The sequence below is a fragment of the Lactuca saligna genome, chromosome 3, assembly GCF_052625555.1.
Source record: "Lactuca saligna cultivar CGN05327 chromosome 3, ASM5262555v1, whole genome shotgun sequence".
Classification (NCBI taxonomy): Eukaryota; Viridiplantae; Streptophyta; class Magnoliopsida; order Asterales; family Asteraceae; genus Lactuca; species Lactuca saligna.
The window spans coordinates 108,946,782-108,952,782 of record NC_136419.1 but is presented as its reverse complement, the minus strand read 5'-3'; the positions used below and the strand labels follow the sequence as shown (position 1 = coordinate 108,952,782).

The 6,001-nt window shown below is 40.9% G+C and overlaps 1 pseudogene; it reads left to right on the top strand.

Moving 5' to 3' along the window:
• The first annotated feature begins 4,456 nt into the window (after nt 1-4,456).
• On the top strand, nt 4,457-4,575 carry LOC145038059 (5S ribosomal RNA; annotated as a pseudogene).
• Nucleotides 4,576-6,001: the final 1,426 nt, after the last annotated feature.

The following is a 6,001-nucleotide window of genomic DNA, read 5'->3' as shown; positions in this document are numbered from 1 at the left end:
ATTTAAAAGGTTCATTCAGGGGTATGAACTCACTTGGTGGAAGTAGGTCCGACGGAGGTGTCGGTTGGGTGTTCGGTGTCACGTAAAGACTCGAACACACTCAATGACCTATTTAACATATGATAACATATGTTCACATACAATTAGTATATTTAATACTAATTAGACTAATATACGCGCTCACAGGAGCGGAAAACACTTTGGTTAAGTGTTTGGGTGTCCCGGGTAGCGTTTAAGGGTGTGTATGGCTAAGGAATGGAGTTTACTCTCCGAGTAAACTCTCAACACCATGTTTACGGCCCAGGGACTACTCACCATGAGTTTACGACCGTAAACTCATGGTGAGGGGTGCTAGTGTGTTTTAAGGCTTCTACTTGTTCATGGAATTTTTTTAAGTACATTTCCAAAAAGGCATAAGTGGGTTTAAGGCTTCTAAGGGCATCTTATAGGAGTTTACAGCCTAGGGATACTCCTATGGGAGTTTATGGCTGTAAACTCTCATATCATGTATTAAATGAAGTTTTAAGCCCTTATATCATTCCTAGCAATTGATAAAAATAGTCTAAGGCCATTTGGGGGGCAAAAACCAACATTTAGGCATGTTTTGGGGAGTTTACGGCCTTAGTACATACCTGGGCCATAAACTCCTTTTTCCTTTTCATTTTGATGTGTTTAAGTGATCAAAACCCCAAATACTAAGTCCCTAAATTATGTAGGAAGCCTAAGGGTGGTTTGGGAGTGTTTTGGAGGCATTTTGACATAGTTTAAAGGTGTTTACGGCCTAAGCAAGTGCTTGGGCCGTAATATCTCTTTTATGCCCCAAAATGATTATTTTAAATGTGCAAACACTCCTAGGATAATTCCTCTATTTATTTCCAAGCCATTAGGGACAAGTTTGGGTCATTTTGGCCTTGTATAAGGGGTTTACGGCCTAAGGAGGGGCTTAGGCCGTAAACTCCATTCTAACAACTTCTAAGTCCGAATTTTTAGCTATAAACATGAATCAATATGTTTACAATAAGCTAGGGTAAGCGGACTTACGATTTGGAAGCGTTTGGTTGCGGATTCGGTGTGAAAACGGGTCTAGAGAGAGAGTGTAAAAAGTCTCCAATGGACTCCACTCATCCTTATATAGGGTTCCGAGTTGGGGCTCAGTGGGATTTTACCCGATACTGCCGTTAAATGGGGCTTTTGGTCGCACCTGATTTAGTGGTCGTAACAATAAAACTTAACATTTTCCATTTAAATGGAAATATGTGTTATGTGTTTTTATTTCCTTTTATCACAACTTAACGGCATATTAATGTGAACCAATGGAATGTTTATTAAATTGACGCCCTCTAATTAACGGAACTTTTATACAGTGGAATATTCTGTTAATGGTAACGGGGAAAATGTAACTGGACAACTTGGGTTGTCACATGATTACATATAACTGGTATGCACTTTACAAACAGTGATGTAACTAATGAAGATTATTTAATAATTATCTAGTTAGTTCATCTAATAACTATTTCCTTACCCCAGTTCTCGCATAGATAACATGGTTGGACTCCATCCCATGGCAACCCGTACCTTTCAAATGAAGTCACTGCTGGATGGTTTGGAGAAGAATCAGAGGATGATCATCTAATCCATTTGAATGATCACCATGTTGAAGACCTTTCGGATGATAATAACTCTGAGCCTGAGGTTGAGAACTTACTCCCGGTAGCTCCGATTCCAAATCCTAGTCCTCATCCGACTTTTCATGGCCCGACGCCTCCTTGGGTAGAATGCTTGGAAACATGGATCGAAGAGCAAGATCAACCTATGTCATTTAATGGAGACTGAAGCTTCTACAACTTAAGCGAAGGGAGCTCAGTAGACAGAGTTCTACCATTCCTAGCCCGTAGAGTTGCCCGAAATGAAATTCAGGGGATGACGACTCTCCCATCGTATTAAAGAGGTTAATGCCAATGCAAGAATGCATACCATCCGCACCAATCGCCTTGAAAGCACACGTGAGAGATCTGAGAGAGACCATGAGACCCTGATACAAGCACTAGCTGAAACTCAAGCTGATGTCATAGAGCTCCGAGTACGCCAGAGGGTGTACGAAAGATACCTACTTGATATGGAACGTCAACTAGCTGAACTAAGGGTTCACCATAGAAGTGACCGTCGCTAGTAGGAGATGCTTTACTTTCATTCTTTGTTTTAAAGAACTGTGTTCCATTCTATGTTATGTGTAGCACTTTTCTATGTGATTACCTTGTACTGTAAGTACTTTTAGTTAGGTCTTTATGCTATCAAAGACTTTCCTACTACGGATATGATGTAAGACCTACTACAAGGTCAATTTTCCCAAACTTATTACATCTTAAACATCGATGATATTAACAGTCGGCTAACTTCTGTGTCACTCTTCGTTCAATTACTTTCATCATACTATCGTTGGAGTCTATCTGAAACCCACTCTAGTCAAGTTATTGGACTAGGGTAATTTAGCTTAGGGATCATTCCTGATTCTCTTTCAAAGTTTGGATCATGTTATTCACCAACCAATGGTACCCTGGTTTAGACGAAAAACATCTTGAGACCATTCTATGAACTTAGTTCTAATCTGTACTAGGACTACATCATAAGGATGTAGGTTAAACCTTCGAGAACACACTTCTATTCTTTACATGAACGATCGAAATACATCTAGGTTCAACCATAATAGCTCACGAACTCCTTTTCTTTGCGGATAACAGAATCATGTCATCATCCAGAAATATTCAACCGAGCAACGAAACCCCTATCCTTCATATCAATGCCACTACGTTACAAGCCGTGGTAACAACTGCCGTGATAGATTTCCTTACACACCTCAACTCTAACAACACAAACGAGACTGGCAAAGGAGTTGACAATTCCGATTGTTGTACCGCTCCGGGAATCCAAAAAATCACAATAGTAATGGACTTGAAAATCCGTAAAACAGAGAAGAATAAACAAAAGCGCCAAGCCCAAAAGGAGTGAAATAGATCCCAAAGACTTGCCATGCAACAACAACAAGTGGAAACCCCTGCTATTTCAGCACTGATAAGACCATACGAGGGAAAACTTCCGAAGTGTAACAAGTGTAGCTTTCATCATAACGGGGCTTGTCATGAAATGCAATGCTGTAATTGCCACAAATTAGGGCACCATGCCCGTAGCTATGGCGCACTGGCACGACCCATTTCACAAGTCCCTAACATCAGGATCATCCTTGCACACAATGGTGGTGGTAAAACCGGACCCTATAAAAGGAAATTTTCAAAGTGGATGAACAAAGAAAACACCCGTGTCCACATAACTCTGACTCAACACCTCATTTCCACCACCAATGCTAGTAGAAGTCAGATATGTCACTAATGCGGCGATATAGGACACCTCAAAAAGGATTGCCCAACAACAAAGAACTCCAGCGCAGACGGGAAGATTAAAGTATTTAAAACTCCACCTCATTTCCACCCCGAACCCACATTAAAGAACTCCACCTCATTTCCACCCCGAACCCACATTAAAGTATTTAAGGTGTTCGTTTAAATAAACTCATAAACTATTTAAAACTAGTGTAACTAGAGTCTAATCTTTTGCGAGATCCCGCCAGTGAAAGGGACCCTCGTGCTACGTATACTTGCCTTTTGTAGTATACCATGTTCGCAGTTATAATCTTGTAGTTAATCTAAAGTACTGTAACCCTGTTAAAAGTTGCACTGTAGTGTTTTGTTTGTAACGCCTTTATGCTCAAATCTAGTGCTTTTATTTCCAAGTTATTCCGATACCATCATTCAACTTGAGTCAATTCGATCCGCACAATGCCAGTTTCATGCCTAAACCTCTTTCTCCGTAAACGTCTTTCTAGCGAAGCCGTCAATCCAGAACTCCGAAGTACTCATGCATAGAGTACCTTATGTTTGTTATCATTCTAAAAGAAAACTTAGCAAACCTTTGTGAAGTACCACTCGTATAGTACGTCAAGTTCAATCCAAAGACCCGTATGGTTGATCTATCATTGAAGAATGTATACACAAGGGTGGTATATAATCAAGGTTTTATAGGTTTAGAATTGATGATTCCAGTTTAACTTCTTTTCCTCGTTGGGATGTGAGATTAAAGAAGAATCATTTATTTGACTACGTTTTCAATCTTAATTATATATGACTTGTATACACGAGACTGTGACTAATGAACCATGTACGACTTATAATATGAACTTCAGGACGGAGACTGCCCAAGACTACGAGTAATCGCATCTTCATGTGAACAAACTTAGAATCCAATCAAACGATACTCCTATAACCAGATTGCCCTATATTCTAATACCCACGGAGATACAAGAACCATCCAGACAACTTAACGACTACTCAGCAATGGAATGAGAAGACCAAGCCCCTCACCCTGGAGAGCTCCGATCTTATTCTTCAAGAAGATAGACTTCAGGGGGTGTGGTCATACCAGCACTAATGCACCAGATCCCATCATAGCTCCGCAGTTAAGCGTGCTTGGGCGAGAGTACTACTAAGATGGGTGACCCCCTAGGAAGTCCTCGTGTTGCTGACCTCGACAAGATCTCCATTAGAAATCATTACCCTCTACCTCGCATAGATGAATTAGTTGACCAACCGCAAGGAACGATTTACCTTTAAGAAATAGACTTAGGATCCGAATATCACCAGTTACCAGTGTTAGAGAAGGATGTCCCGAGGACAATTTTCCAAACTCGATGCGGACGCTACGATTCCGTAATGATACCCCTCGGATAAGACCAATACGCCCGTAGTATTCATGAACTTAATGAATAGGGTATGCCATTCTTACTTGGATCAGTTCATCGTTGTCCACGTAAATGACTTACTTATCTACCCTTTAGGAAGAAGGAAATCATAAAAAGCATCTCCAACAAACCATGGAAACATTACGATCAGAGAAGCTTTACATGAAGTTCTCTAAGTATGAGTTTTGGATTTGAAGAGTCGAATTCCTAAGACACACTATTAGTTATGTGGGAATTCTTGAGAACCCTTCCAAGAATCAAAACCATTGAGAAATGGTTAGCACCGAAGATGCCTACGAGAATTCGCCAAATTCTAGGTCTCGCTGACTACTGGAGTAAGTTCGTTCAGAACTCCTCGCGAATTACGGAACCTCTTACGACTTTGACCCAGAAGGGAGTGGCCCATGACTGGGAAGAGAAGCTAAAGGAAGAAACCTTTGGAATTCTAAGTGAGAGCCTTTTGGAAGTCTCACCTTGGGAAGGCTTAATAGGCTTCAGAAAGCGTGGAAAGCTAAATCAGAGATAGTTAGGACCTCTGAGATTCTTGCCAGAATCGGCCCTATATCTTACATTTTACCCTCCACATCTTGAACTTGAAAAAGTACCTTTCCGTCAGGACTCTCGTAAACCCCACTTGATCAGATCGAGATCAACAAGAACCTTATCTTCGTGAAATAACCGTAGTGACTATAGACCAAGGGATTAGATGAATGAAGCAAAGCTGCTTCCCATTAGTGAAGGTTCGCTAGAATGCCAACCCAGGACCTAAATTCACTTGGGAGGGTGGGAATAAATCCAATAGGAAGTATCCCCACCTCTTTGCTTGATTATTCATACCTACTCCTTTACCTAAATTCTAATTTCGGGATGAATTCCCTCTAACCGGGGGGGTGGGGGGGTGGGGTGGGTGGGATGATGTAACAACCCGAAATTTTCTATCCTGTACAGTCAAACACTTCATTGAAAGTCAAACTCATTCCTACTATTATTTAGCACAATTTGGAGTCTGTTTGAGCATTCTGAGCCTTGTACACTTAAGGGATAAATGTCGAGGATTATCTGCCAAAGTTATAGCACAAAGAACAAGTCTGAAACCCATTTACAAGGAGTTCATGACCACCACATGGGAGTTTATGGCCGGAAACTCCTCTTTAATGATGAAGTGTTGGCTATTTTGTTCATTCCTTCTTTCCGTTGGCTGAAATCCTCACA